The 16,110-nt window shown below is 37.1% G+C and overlaps 1 protein-coding gene across 9 annotated transcripts in view; it reads right to left on the bottom strand.

The window, feature by feature from the left end:
* LOC134205054 (serine/threonine-protein phosphatase 4 regulatory subunit 3) overlaps positions 1-16,110 on the bottom strand; it is a 90,157-nt gene that overhangs the window by 32,589 nt on the left and 41,458 nt on the right. The window lies entirely within an intron of this gene.

The following is a 16,110-nucleotide window of genomic DNA, read 5'->3' as shown; positions in this document are numbered from 1 at the left end:
GGTGGAGTCAAGGTTCGCCGAACATGTTTGAGCATTTGTAGTGAAGTTGCACAAACCCCCATATATTTTTTGATGGTTGGTGCTCGAGTTGGTGCTTCGGTCGTTCGTGTGTGATATTGTTAGTCGAATAAATTAATTGTTCGTGTTGCTGTTGGTAAAACATGATGGATGTTTGAATAAATGAGAGGTGGAGTCAATGTTAGTCAAACTGCTTGACCGTGTGTACGTTCTATAATACTAAAGTGGCGTTTCCCTAACCTCAATATACCTGTGCACTGGATTTAAATTTAAGGATTTGGTGTGCAGAAATGCATATAATAACTAGATTTTGATTAGTTTAAACGACTCTGATAATTTAATTTTCCATTTGGGCTGTCAAAATATCAAAATTTTCATTTTTTTGGGTCAGTGTACAGGTAAAAAGTGAGGTTACGCGACGCCTCTAAATTGAAAAGCAGGGCAAGTTCCAGTTGGAATGTACAGCCATAGAAGAACTATTCTTGGCATCCTAAGCCTTCAACCGAATTGAAAGATAACAATAATGAAAATTTTGACCGTTTTGGAAACAGGAACTTATATGCTTTTTGTACATTGTTAAGGTGGTTATACAACAAAGCCACAAATCGGGTATCTTGGAAATCACGTGCTTTTTACAGTAATTTTTCAATAGCATGAGCTAAGATAACCATGAAGCGCATAGGTGCAGAACAGTGGAAGATCATTTGCTCACCTGTGCTGAGCAATCGCCTTTAGCACTGTACAGCACTGTACAAACATTATTACATTACATTATTACGTACTTAGAACAGAATGCGTTCACAGAATATATTCTGGGTCATTCGAGAAATCTCTGGAGTAAGGCCTTAAGGTTTACACGCGTAACCAACGGTCTATCGACAAGTTTCAAAAGTTTAACATGGTTTCCTTAGAATAGAATGTGATCCAAACACATGTTCTGCGTTACCCCAGTAATATATGTAGTTAGGCTTCAGTACTACAAGAAAACCCGGGGAAAAAGGCTTAAGCGTCCGTAACGTAGAAGATGTATGGACTAGTTTCAAAAGTGATACCTGCTCTTCGTGGTGCTCAGCATGAAATGTAATCACAACATATGTTCTGCATTATCTAACAAATCTCTGCAGTAATGCTTTAAGGTCTATCGACTAGTTTCACAAGTGGTGCATTCTCTGTTGATTCTTAGGACAGAATCAGACCACAACATATGTTCTGCGCTTTTCACGAAATCTTTGGAGTAAGGGCCCGATTGGTTGCATCCTCGCTTTTCGCATCGCCAGTGGCGTCGCGTAACCTCACTTTTTACCTGTGCACTGATACAAAAAATGAAAATTTGGATATTTCTACAGCCCAAATGGAAAATAAAATTATCAGAGTCGTTTAAACTAATCGAAATCTAGTTATTCTGTACATTTTTGCACGAAAATTCCTTAAATTTAAGTCTAGTGCACAGGTAGATTGAGGTTAGGGAACCGCCACTGCGCATCGCGTCTGGGAAAACGTATATTTTTGCATTTTTACTTCTACAGGTTTCAGTTCATCGTAAATCAATTGGCACATTGTGTTAAAGTATAACCCGAGGGATTCGGAACTATTTCTCAACGTAAGAATCAGAACAAGAAGGAAGAAGGATTTTGCCCACAAACAACCATAGGTTGTCCAGTAGTGCTGGCAGAAACATTGATTTCTTTCATATGGTTTAAACTATCAATTTTCAAAGCGTTATAACATTTTCGTAGACGTTCCAGCAACGAACCTTCTTCAGTATAGTATTTCGGCGTTTGTCAAACTAGGGTTTTTTACCCCATTCCCGGCCTAACATGCGTACGACTGCATTATTGATTTGATATTTATGACAGGAAGTAACTTTTCCTGAGTTTTGTGGGCTGTATAATACTGCATTGGGGTTCACTTCTGCTTAAAAAATAGCTATCCGTGCTAAATATCGTTCAAAAAAGCTTTCATTTGATTTAAATTAACGAGGTGCAGCACTCATTTCAGTCATAGCGATTGCCATTCCGGCATACATTCAGTCATAGCGATTACCAGTTCCCGGCCTAAGCAAAATTTCACTCAATATCTCAACATTTTACTCTCATTCTCTCTCGGGACGGTAGAAAATGCGACGTAAACAAAAATATGCACGTTCCACGACAACAAGATGCCAGATGGTATTATTCATAATCATTTTTATTTGGTTGAGAAGATATATTTACTCATCCAAATTTCTTCCAAATACTTAAAAACAATATTTTTTCACCTTTTGAAATCGAGAGAATTATCGCTATCATGGTCAATGTATTAGACAGTTTTCCTATTAACGATGAAGGATCATTTTCATACTCCTGGCCTTTTGGCAGCACGGTGCGGCTAGAAGTTCTTGGGCCGAGGTGATTTTTTGTTCGGTTTGAGAATACATTTTCAAATGTATTCTAATATGTTTATATAAGTTCTAGTGATACGTTCTAGTGGTAAAATTGAAGCGCGTGTGTTTAGCATTATTGTGTTCTGATTAAAAAGTTGAAGCAATGATTGTATCGAGCACTGTGACGACTTCCAGGTAGGTGTTTATTTGATGATACCGTTTTGTAAAAGTGGAAAGAATCACTCCGGCTCAGCGGTGTGGCATCGGAGAGCGAAATTTTGAAATCTACATTTTTATTTTCTACAATTGGATCAATGAGGGGGAAAGACGGCTTTGGCAAGTTTTGTTCTATTATTGGCAGGGGGGTTTTTGTCTACCAAATTTTATGAAATTTGGTAACAATATTCTTTGATATGCAAAGAATGTTTAGGCCAAATTTGAGCCTAGTCAGTCATAAAAAAAACCCCTGCCAATAATAGAACAAAACCTGCCAAAGCCGTCATTCCCTTTATTAGTAAAACAAGTGGTTGAAAAATATTAAGTATTGTGAAACATAAATGGGAGACTTTTAAAAATTTTCAATCGTAAACCTACGGCTTCCAAACAGTACAAATCATTAATTTTCTGTGCTGTGAGCCGGGAACCGGGTCCATAGGCCCAAGTAGTGATTTACCCTATCACGTGATTTACAATAAATTAAAGCCACTTCGAGTAGAAATGCAAAAACGGACGATTTCCTATTTAAATTTCCATAAAATTTTCATTCAAAACGCTTTGTACTGATTTAATTCTTTCTTCATGTGTGATTTGTGTGAAAAATTTTACAAAAAATCAAAGAAAATTCAGGTGGTATTTGAAAAGCTGTGAAAAATAAGGTTGACTACGCGTGAACATATGTAGTGATCACATTCTATTTTAACCCTTCCGTTACCAACCTCCCTTTTGAAAAGATACTGTCCATATACCAAGTGGACAGTTTAGGGGGAGGGAGTGTATGGCGAATGTCCACGGTTCATACGGTTCATACACATTATTTTTGAAAATTTATTTGAACAGTTCTTGACCAACATTTGAAAAGGCGTTACAGCAAAAAAATATTCGTCTACATACATAACATAGCTATATATGTGGACGGAGAGTCAGAAGGAATAAATTTTGGCTGTTACGTTCTTTTCAAATGTTGGTCTAGAGTTGTCCAGCCCCAAACGAAAATAACAATCTTTTTGGCTGTAACTTTTTTGTTTTAGGAGTTTTAGGGATTTTTAGGATTGGTCACTTGGTTCCGGAGTTAATCTAGATATTTTGATTGAAAATGACGCATTAGCTATGTCACTGTTTCAAGTACTTAGAATTATTGTAGAATAGATTAAATGTATCTGAGGGCAAGAAGATTGAAATATAAGATACCTTTTTGAACGATTTTGCTATCCGACCTCTAGGTTGCCTAGGTGAGAGCGATGACCCATTCTTACCCCCAGACCTATTGTCACCCCCGATGGCGGTACCATAATACGATACATCAAACTTCATGATTACATAAGTTATGGCAATCTATGGTCCTTTTGTACTTCCTAGGGCATATTTGGACCGATTTGAACTGCTAAACGGATGTACCGAGTGCCGGTTCAAGGGTTTGTTTTGGGAATTAAGCAAACCCCATAATGCGGCATATCAAACTTCATGATTTCAAAAGTTAAGGCATTCTATGGTAGTATCGTACTTCCTGTTGTACCTTTTGTACTTCATAAATAGTCAGAGAGGTCTAGTGCTAAACTTACTTCGTAATATTTCAAAGTAATTTCTGACATTTTACTGTCAAATTCAAATCAGATTGTCAGTTTTTATGTTATATAGATCTTAGATGTCTAGATTATGAGCACTCAAAATCAACCAAAGCAGTTTCTTCGACTCACATGGAACATGTTGCCCAATGCTTCATCGTAGAAACTGAATCGGAAGTTTTTTTTTAATCAAATCTAAGAAAGTACTCAAACCCCGGTTTATAAAAATGACAAGTTAATAACTTTTGAAGCAGTTCTCCAGCCGTACAGGGATCATGTCGTCCATGGCTTAGAATACACCAATGCAATTTAAATAATTTTGATAGATATACCCCCCCCCCCCTTTTAATTCCTAATCATATAGATTGATCCGTACGATGTCATTCTTGTCCTTATGGTCAGAAAGTATAGTCTATTCTATTGTTTTTCTTTAATCTAAGAGTATTATTATTTTCTAACAAGTAGCTTAGTCGTTTCCAAACTAACTGTTATGCTGTTATTATCTATTATGTACAAACGATTAGTTATACGATTCATTTTTCGGTGGCAAAATAAAGCTTCATCACACCTATTCCCTATCTATAAATAAACAAGTAAGTGAACAGCCGTCATAAGATTGTTCGTTTACCACCATTATAATATATGGTATTTTTTATTATGTTTCCTAAAATTGCAACATAACAAAATAAGACTAGCGCCAAGTTCTGAGTTTTGATAAAACTTCTTCTCAGTGAATCCAACAGTTCATTCCCTACGAATGTCGGTAATTTTGAACACATTCTCAATCAACCTATCTAGCTAGTTTTAAGCTTAGCTACGACTCGTCACCACCTACAGTGAGATTTTGACCCTTCCTTAATCATAAGGAAATATTTTCAGACTACCAGTATTTTAAACATGATAAAACTACTCAACTTCCCACGGCGATTGAACGTTCAAAGTGAAAAATTAATTGCCTACCGAAAGGCGGATTTCATTGGTTGAGTGACAACAAAACGAATGATAACGCACTGTACGTCAAGCTGCCTATTTAGCAGGCGCTGAATCTATCAGGCGGATTGAATAGTTATTGTAGCATGGTTAGTAACTATCGAAACGCTGGTAGTATACTCGTTATTGCCAGAGACCTCGATATTAATTAATCAAGAACTAACTAAATCAGTCATTGATCTGAATGAAACTCAATAGCATTCAATAATAAAAAATATTTCGTCTTATTAATCTTAATTTTTTAAAACTAATCTTGTTTAATACCTTAAAAATGAGTGAGATTTATATAGTATCATACACCCGATTCTTTTTTTTTTACACGGGGGATGCGTTCCGTGTAAAAAAAGTTTTCAGTTCAAAATTTGAAAATTCATGTAAAAAATTTTATGATTTCTCGACGAACCACGCAAAATGGAGCAACTTTGCAAAAATTTTGTATGGAATTTTTTCACACGGCCGTGTAAAAAAATTCGTGTAGAAACAGAATCGGGTGTATTTAAGAATTTGCACACATACATGCTTACATTTGCTATCTAACTTGTATTGAAGAAATTTTTGAAATCCCTTGAAATTTTCACTTTTTTGCATTTTTGAGAAGATTTTTTGGTACATGCTTCTATACGTCTCAATCAATATCAATTGTTTCGCCGAAACAAATCAGAATCCATACCATATCATTTTTTATAATTATATTTTCAATGAGTGTACTTGTTTCAAATACCATACATTTTTTTAAGGTTACTGGCGGGACTCTGAATAGAGTAGAAACCTCTGCACCAGGCCTTTGATGATACCGTAGGATAATTTCTTCCGAAGCAGTTTGCCAGCCGTACTCGGAACATGTCGTCCAAGAAGACGCTATTGCAACTGAATCAGAGAGAATTACGTTCATAAATAGTCAGAGAGGTCTCATGCTAACTAACATCGTATTAATATAAAGTAATTTTTGTCATTTTCTTGTCAGAGTCAAGCCAGTTTTTATGCTATTTAGACGTCTATTGTCATTGTCCGCGCTCAAAATCGACCGAAGCAGTTTATCCGACTCACATGGAACATGTTGCCCAATGCTTCATCGTAGAAACTGAGCCGGAAGTTTTTTTTTATCAAATAGGGGGAATGACGGCTTTGGCAGGTTTTGTTCTATTATTGGCAGGGGGTTTTTTTATGACAGATTTTGCTCAAATTTGGCCTAAACATTCTTTGCATATCAAAGAATATTGTGGCCAAATTTCATAAAATTCGGTCGACAAAAACCCCCTTGCCAATAGAACAAAACCTGCCAAAGCCGTCTGTTCCCCTATAAGAAAGTGTTCAATCCCCGAATTATAAAAAATGACAAGCTAAAAACTTTTGAAGCAGTTTTCCAGCCGTACAAGGATCATGTCGCCCATTAAGACACTGTTGAACTGGCTCAAAAGACATTACACGCATATTTGGAAAAAAAAATTCTTAAATGTTTGTTGATACTGCTGCTACTGTAATTTTTGGAGGACTTGCAGTATCAATGCGTTCGCGCGTATCTGCTGTTGCTGTTTCCGACTCTAGATTACTGGCAAAGACTGTGGACTCTCCTCCAATTTTATCATGCATCTTTTCCGCTTGGACTGCACGATTTTTCCGTTTACTTTTTAACCGCGAGAACGTAAACAAAATCGCGATTAACGCGTTGGAAACAAATAAACACAAATTCAATTTATAAAAAAAGAATAAATTGTTTTATTATCAGGGTTGTTACGACTGACTAACGATTTTAGGGTTTCGCGCGGATCTGACGCGGATTTAGTTTTAGGTGAAATTTTAATAAATAAAATGCTAGATCTAATGACCTTTATTTAAAAATTAGCATTATGTGCATGGACTTAATTTTAATTGGCAAATGTTGAGAACAAAACTTACGCTTGAAGGCTATTTACATTATTTTTCGGATATGTCCAAGCCCTTATTGAATGGCATGTATTTTATTCTTAAGCATTCTTTAAACAAATGTAATGATAAGAAGGACGCCACTGGTTGTCATTTTTAATCCATTCTGAAACATGGTACACACACACACACAACACATGTCTATTGAAGGACATAAACACCCATTTTCATCTTGTCAATCTCTTATTAATTCCGAGATATTAGTCAGTTTCTGATTGATTACTTCTTTTAAGATGAACCACTTAGCATGATATAACACATAATTTTTCAAACGTTTTTTCGACAGTTCTTCTTTCATAGTGTTTGAATATTTTATATTGCTTTCATAACATTAATCTAAAACGAATAAGGGTTTATACAATAATTGAAAACACAAAAATGATCTTTTATTTGATGCAGATGCCTCATTTTTATAAGTGCTTCCGCTGAAAGTCGTTCAAAAATTAGAAGATGATTCTCAAAAGTTATTTCTGGAGGATCTCCTGCAATGTTTCGGATAACTCCTATGGTATTTTTATAGGATTATGAACAGAAAACGAAGAAACCTCCTAAAGAAATTTCTCACGAGACACGAGGATTCTATGGTACATTGTAAATAAATTTCTTGTAAATAAATTTCCACAGCCTAAAGAGGAATTTTGCAGCATTTAAAATCCAAAAAAAAATCAGAAGGGTTATGTACAAGACACAACCGCCCAACGTAAACTACGTAAGGCAGTTTTGTTCATTAAGGGTTGTAGTGCCATCATGCATGAATATTTTTAGAAAATTCATTTGATTACTTATGTCACTGGTGTCGAACAAAACTAGCGTATCTTAAGATATTAAAATTGTTGGATACGACAATTGTTAAAAAAATTTACTATGAAAACACAAATTTATTCCTCAGTGGTAATGATGCCTTCCTTGGATCCGAATTGGCGACATTTGGGTTTTGAAGCATTTGATGAAATATTTCAATAGAAGAAGCCCTAGGGGAGCATCCTCTTTTCCGTTTACAACATTTGTTATTCAGAAACATTCCAATCATAGGCTGAGACGAGACCGGCAAAGACAGCTTCTTTTTCCTTGTTTTGACACTTGTTCTTCTTTTCATCACAGTTGACCATCGAGTTTCAACTGTTTCCTTGACTGTTTCACCTAAGCCCCGGGTGGACTCTTCTGAGCACAATAAAAGTGTAACAAATTCACGAATTAGTAAAATCATTTTCATAAGGATTTTCATACCGGGAACAAAATACACGTTTATAACTGATTATTAATAAGTTAAACGGATGATTTGGAATACTCGTTTAAGTGAAAAAGTCTTCGTAAAACAAAATTCATGCGGAATATTTTATTTGGGATACCAATACTTTCACACAAAAAGCTGCTGGTTGCACCTGACAGTTCGTGACAGCAGTTGACTGGCCGCAGCTGAAGTTATATTTTTTCCTCTTTGCAAGTCCCGTCCCAGATCATAGGCATATCTTGTTTTTCGTGCATCACTAGAAATTATAAAATGTCAATCATGTACCAAAACCCAATTAATTTGGTTGTGATGCGCGCGAGTAGTAAACGTTGCGGACGGGAAAAGAGGGTGTGTGTGTAATTACAATCTAACTCCCACTGTCTGGCAGTGTCACCAGTGTTGGTAAAATCTCAAAATCTCATCGGCGATTCAAACCACGCGTGAGTCAAATCCCATCAGAATCATGGCCCAGAGATTTGCTCATGATTCGAATCGCAATTTTCATCATTGCATGATATTTGCGTGTTCTTCATGGTTGAATGCAATGAATTAACTGTTTTTTGTCTAAAACAATGACTAATAATTGCATATATAAACAAAACATAAGCCTCGATTGCGTTTTGACGCTTTTTAGAACGAAATCATATTTCGGTGAGTGAGCGAAGCGATGCGATTCTGGCCGAGAAACTCAAGCGCGATGCTTCCCCTACAGAATCGCAGGCGAGTTAGCTCGTGCATGAAACCTCGATGATTCAGATTTGAGTATGATTCTACCAACACTGAATGTCACTATGGATAAAATATTCGTGCAACCATTTTATTAATATCATTGCAAGACTTTTGAATCAGGGAGCAAGAAGGTGATAGCTCAATTGTAACTCATATAGCCCGCACAGACAAACAGACATAACACATTGAACATTCACTCATCAAATTCATCGTCGTTTCAACACTAACGGCATCTGTTGATTTCAGTTAGTTGGGCAAATCACGAACCAGGTGGCGGTAGTGAGCAAACGTCAAACTAGAGCAAATCCGATGCGCGCGCCACTAGTGATCGATTGGCCAACTAATGATTATTTGAATTGACCTGTAAATCAGTGAACGATGGAAATTTGACGAGTGTTATGTCTGTTTGTCTGTGTAGCCCGTTTCAAGAACGTATGCGTTCCGAAGCTTTTGTCGTGTACAATAAGTAAAGCATGTTTGCACCCACGTATTATAAAAATATCTTAAGTACATTCACACTTCCTGAATCAAAGTTAAATCCTTCTGATTCAGGCGCGCATTTGATTGGACAAAATATTATTAGGCCGATATAAATATTTTTTTAAAAATTTGCCCCTCCTCCCTTCGGATTGTTTTGCTCAAAAATAACAATTTGAGGGGCAACAAAAAAAAATCCGGTAAATTTTGAGAACTTTCAAAACATTCTTTAACAATTTTACATATTTATTTTTTACTAGCAGACCCGACGAACTTTGTTTCGCCTAAAATTGATTTATTCTCTGATTAGTTCTCGAGTTATGCAGACATTTTTGGTTCATATGTATGGGAGCCCCCCTTTCTAGAAGGGGGAGGCGTTACAAACCACTACAGAAACATATCTTCTCTTCCAAAACCTCCACACGCCAGATTTGTTTCCATTTGCTTGATCTCGAGTTATGATGAAATTGGTGTTTCATTTGTATAGGAGCCAAGTTTCAAAGAGGAGAGGGGTCTCGAACCATCTTAAGAACCTTCCCCGGCCCCAAAAACCTCTGCATTCGAATTTTCACGCCGCTCGATTCAGTAGAAGAAGAAGAAGAATACCCCCTCCCTCTTGACTTTGCGGAGACCAGTAGATCTTGACCTTGCGTGGACCATAATTTTTAATAAATATGTGTAACGGCCTTATTAGTTTTCAGTTTGCAAAAAAAATGCTCAACATTTTTCCAAAGTCGTTTTTAATATAAACATGTTTGTGCAATTACATTGCGATGATTGCATTACTAGCAAGGGTATTGGCATTGATAACAATTGATCGTCTCATGCCTGCACAAACATGCCCCTATCTGCATCACTTTTTATACACCATGCACTACATTACGCATTTTTGTTACATTTGTTTCGACCGCGGTCACTGGTCCGGCTCCATTGTTCTACCTTTTGTGCGAAACACCGCACAAAAAGCAGAGTCCAAAGGCCAACCGCACTGAACGGCGACGACCGAAACGAAATTCTTGCGGACAAGAAAAGAGGGTGCTGCCAAAATGATCCGTTACCCTATTTTAACGTTCATGACCCAAAGTTTCAATGTAATTGACAAATTGGTAGAGAATTTCCGAGTCGATTGATATATAAATCTCAAAAATCCATCGGAAGATAAAGGCGCTATTAAAGTTCAAAATCTTACATGATTTCGTGACGGTCTCGAATTTGGAAATTTTCATTTGTCACCCTGTATCCGAGTCTTCCCCTTAGACGTAGTTTACGTCAAAACGGTCAAAAAATGCAAATCAATTTCCACTAAAAATGTACACACTTAAATTTTTTCACCGATCTCGACTGTGCGATTCTCGGTTTAAGTTCGTTTGCTGAAATATCAGCTGAATGGACGTATGATTACGGCGGCTTCTTCGAGTGCCGCAGCCCGGGTAGAGGTGAATAACAAACAAATAACATAATAATAACAAATTTTGCTATGATATCAGATTTAGTTATTCTTATGTCATCAATAAATAACATAAAATAACATTCCAACAACAAATTTTGTTATAATAGTAAAATAAGTTATTTATATGTTATTGTAAGAAGGAGCAGAACAACAAATGAAGAACACATTTTGCAATCATAGCAAAGTTTGTTATACATTTATCATTTGCATTTTCAACATACCAATAATAACTGATTTTGATATTTCCTTTTCTTCGAATATTTTGCTATTGGTTTGTTATTATAATAGCAAAATAAGTTATTTATGAGTTATTTGCTAGAACAATGTCTGTTATTATTTTTGCTATTTTAGCAACTATATCAAACAAACTAATAGCAGATTTTGCTATTCAGTTATTCATATATTAATAGTAAAATTTGATATTATTTTGCTGTTTTCTTCTACCCGGAAGTAAACAAATTACTTTTTCAGCTGAGATATCAGCAAAAAGTCAGCAACCGAGCGATCGGCTGTGTGGATCTCGGCAAAAGAATCAAAAAATGCCAAGCTGAACTGAGTGTATAAGAATTTCCGCGTTAACTCTTAAGAAGAAAAAATAACGCATAATTAACGGACTTTTTTTTGCTAAATTTTGTGCAAATTATTGTGCCAAATTACCAAAGAAATGTCTGCTGAAATTTCTGAAAATATGCCGAAAAATTTCCGAAGGAATTTACGCTTGAAACTCAGGATTCTGACTGGCAAATCGACGGAGCTTGAGCAACCATGTAAGATTAAGTATTATTTGTTTCTTAATACGAAAATTATTGTTTTATAGAAGTTCTGTTTAAAAACGGAGCTGCATTGTCTAATTCCTTTTAAAATTCGAATTTAGTTTTAACCTTCCGGGACTCACATCGTTGTAAAAAGTACAACACCTTTGAAAAAAGCACGCTTGTCGTTCAAAAGAGCGGCGGGGCTGCGTGAGTGATACAGAACCATGCGAGTCCCGAAAGTTTAGAAAAGATCCAACCAACGAATTCGTTTAAAAAAAGTTCCAACCTAAGGGGTCGTACACTTATTATGTAAGCAATTTTTGTTGTATTTTCGAACCTCATAATCGTAATATTTTTTCCATACAAATGATTTTAAATATAAATATGGTGCGTAAGAAAACGACAGACTCCCCTGCCCCCATAAGTGCTAAGACCCCTAAGTCAAAACGTTTGACCCTTCGGAAGTGTCTATAATTTCACTTTGTATGCGTTACGCAAGCGTGTTACTTATTAATCTATGAATAAATCTCTTGAATTATGAAATAAAATGTATGGTTTTTGAAACCCTTCCCCTCGGATATGTTACCTTGCCGCGGAGGGTCGGCTTACGCCATTAGCACTGATATGGAAACCAAAGACATATCCTATCGTGGTGGTATCACATGTTGACTATTTTTGTTTAGTGCCGCGTTACATATCTGGCATTGACGCACTAATTTACGACATATGCATGTAATCCAACGGACTTCGTGTCTTGGAGCCTTGAATGGTAGTGCAGTCAGGCAGAGGCCTTTTTCATCAGTGATAATGATGTGAGTTCTCTTCTTTTCGGCAATACTTTTCAAATGCGTTCCCTGTGACGATGAGTCGTAGCCACGCTTATACTTAGCTAGCTAGGCATTTATTGATACACAATGTATTCAAGACATTCGTAGGGAAGTGACTACTGGATTCACTGAGTAGATTTTTTTTTAAACTAGGAACATGGTGCCAGTCTTATTTTGTTATGTCTCACTTCGAAGAACCATAATAAAAAATACCACACATTATAATGATGGTATATGAACAATCTTATGACGGCTTCATTCTCGATAATTTTTACTAATAGTAAGGAATAGGCGTGATAAAGCTTTACTTTGCCACCGAAAAGTGAATCCTATAGCTGACTCATAGCTGATCATTAGTACATTATAGATATTGACAGTTTAGAAACGATTAAGCTACTTCTTAGAACATAATAATAGTCTTAGACTACCTTGACAAAGGAATAACAATAAAATAGACTAAATGCACGAACAGTTTCCACCGTTTACAAGACATAACTTGCATTGTGTTTGATAGTATTAACACAGAACGAAAACCATGAAGAACCAATAACTTAGGTAAACAAAGTAATTCGAGGAACGCATACTTAATACCTTCTGACCTGGGAGCTGCGGACTCGATCGATTCTAATTTTCAAGATATTTTGCTTGAAACCCGAAAATTTCCTCTCAGTGTTCAATGTACACGCTACGATTTTCTCACATCGAATTATCGTTATGTTTATCTTTTAAAAAATAATTTTAAAGATTTCGACGATTTACTGCATTGCATAAATTATTGTGCCTATCGTAAAATTAAACCATGCTGTTCACTTATTAAAATTCCTCGATAGGTTTAAAATGGCACCAAATAATTGAGTTTTGTTAGAAATGAACTATAATTAGTATGAGTTGATTTACACGTGTACTCCTTCGGCTGCGCTCAGAATGCTCACAAACTCTCTCGATACGATGGATACTTTTTGACAGCTTGCTTTGGAGATTTTTTGACAATCGTTTCGACTCTATCCGCAGCTCCCAGCTTCTGACCATAAATAAAGACAAAAATGACATCGTACACATCAATCTATATAATTAAGAATGAGATAATGGGAATATCTATTAAAGTTGTCATACCTCAATCTACCTGTGCACTGAGTTTAAATTTAAGGAATTGGTGTGCGGAAATGCCTAGAATAACTAGATTTTGATTAGTATAAACGACTCTGATAATTTTCTTTTCCATTTAGGCTGTCAAAATATCAAAAATTTCACTTTTTGGGTAAGTGCACAGGTAAAAAGTAAGGTTACGCGACGCCACTGCTCTGAGTGCCAAGTTGCATTTGGTAATGACGCATTACGATGTAATTGACGCATTACAACTCTGATTTGGAGTTTACCGTCGCAGCTGAGCTGATGCGTCGTCAATTGGCCTAGGCACAACGATAAGTCAACGTTTTCCAGTTGGTTCGATAATGGTAATACAGTATGCATCTAGGGCGCATACACGCACCTGCTAAGCGGAATTACAGAATTCGAAGCCAAGAAGGGGATCCCCATAGTGTACAGCTAATCGCTTGCTCATGAATCATACCAAACCAGACGAAGACTACGTCATAGCATCCGTTTATTTCGAATATTTTGTAGGGTCCGTCAAATAGGCCAAACTTCAACGACGTTCAGCAAGAAACCCTTGTAAATGTTGGGCTAAATTTTGTTGACAAGGTGCTAAATTTTGTTCAGCATTATTGGTCAAACCCCCCCTGTGGTCACAGTGAAGCAGGAAGCAGTTTTATAACCGTAGCGATTTCCCAACAAACAGTGCAACCCAATCCTTTTCACCATTTCGAAGCATCTGCGGAAAAGGTAATCCAAATCAGTCGGATTACTACCACAGCAACGATAAGAATTCGTCGTGACCTCTCTAGGCTAGGGATGCCAGAGACACTGCTGAGTTTGGTAATTCGAATGGCGTCCACCTTTATTACGACTGCATCGTTTCACCCTTAATTCAACGGGCAAGTTGAGCGGTTTGTCGACATCTAGAAACGATCAACGGAAAAAATCATGAAGAGGAAGGTACGATGCGAAAAGCATTAAATTATTTTTACTGACCTATAAATGTGCACCTCAATGATCTACGCCGAATTATACTTCGCCAGTAGACACCATGTTCGGCAGGCAGTTTCGTACGCACCACCTTCAACTACTGCGACCACTGTGAAAACGTCAGCAGGCAGCAATAGAAATGGTGCTTCCAGCAAACCATCGTGACTTATAAAGAGAAGAGTTTGTGTACATGAAAAGGTACAGCAGTAACACCTGGGCTTGGATACGTTCCAGCAAAACAATGCTCCAGGAATTCCTCCGGAAGTTCATCCAGAAATTCTCCAGGGAGCTGCTCCGAGAATTCTTCCGAAAATTCCTCCAGGGATTCCTCAGGAAGTGCTTCCCGAAATTCGTCTAGAAATTCTTCCGAACATTCTAGAAATTCCTCCGAAAGTTTATTTTGGGAGTTCCTCCAGGAATTCCTTCCGAAGTTCTTTCAGTTCCTTGAGAAATTCCTTCCGGAGCTTTCTAAAGGAATTCTTCGCAAACCTCCAGAAATCCTTAAGGAAATTCCTCCGGTAATTCTACCCGAAGTTTTTCCAGCAATTCTTCCCGAAGATCGTCCGGCGATTTCTCTAGGTAATCATCCGGAAGAATTCCTCCGGAAAATGCTTTAGGAATTCCTACCAGAAGTTTATCCGGGAGTTGCTCCAGGAATTCCTCGGGAAATTCTTTCAGAAAATCCTTGAGAGTTTCCTCCGGGCATTCATTAGGAAGTTCATCCTCCAATTCCTTTGGAAGTTTCTCCAGCCTCCATGATTTTTTTTCCGGAAGTTTCATCGGTAATTTAACTCCTAAATGCTTTAGGAGTTTCTACCAGAAGTTTATCCGGGAGTTGCTCCAGGAATTCCTCGGGAAAATCTTTCAGAAAATCCTTGAGAGTTTCCTCCGGGCATTCATTAGGAAGTTCATCCTCCAATTCCTTTGGAGGTTTCTCCAGCAGTGCCTCCATGATTTTTTTTCCGGAAGTTTCATCGGTAATTTAACTCCTGTGGAATCCAGAAATTCCATTTGGAATTACTTCAGAAATTTCCCCATGAATGTATCCAGAAATTCACCTGGAAATTCCTCCAGATTCACCAGCTCCTACCCACCATCAGAAATTGCGAATTTCCCCAAAAAAATCTTAATCCGGGAATTCCTCCGTGAATTCCCTCGGAAAATTGTTCAGGAATTCTTTGGAAGTTTCGTTAGGAACTTCCCACGAAAATCTTCAAAAAATTCATCTGAAAGAAATTTATCAAGGAATTCTTCATAAAAATTTCACCAAGACCTCCTTAAGAAATTCCTCCAAGAATCCCTCGAAAATTCAGGTTTACTTCCGGAAAATTCTTTCAGTATTTGTCCCGGAGCACTTTAAAAAGATTACCCCGAAAATTCATTCAGAAATCCTCCCGCTTTTTCTTCCACGATCTCCACCAGAATTTCCTCCAGGGATTCTTTCTAGAATTCTTAATACTTCAAGAATCCTTCCAGAAATCC

This window comes from Armigeres subalbatus, chromosome 1 (assembly GCF_024139115.2).
Source record: "Armigeres subalbatus isolate Guangzhou_Male chromosome 1, GZ_Asu_2, whole genome shotgun sequence".
Lineage (NCBI taxonomy): Eukaryota > Metazoa > Arthropoda > Insecta > Diptera > Culicidae > Armigeres > Armigeres subalbatus.
Note: the sequence above shows the minus strand (reverse complement) of the source record. Positions and strands in the feature narration are given on the sequence as shown.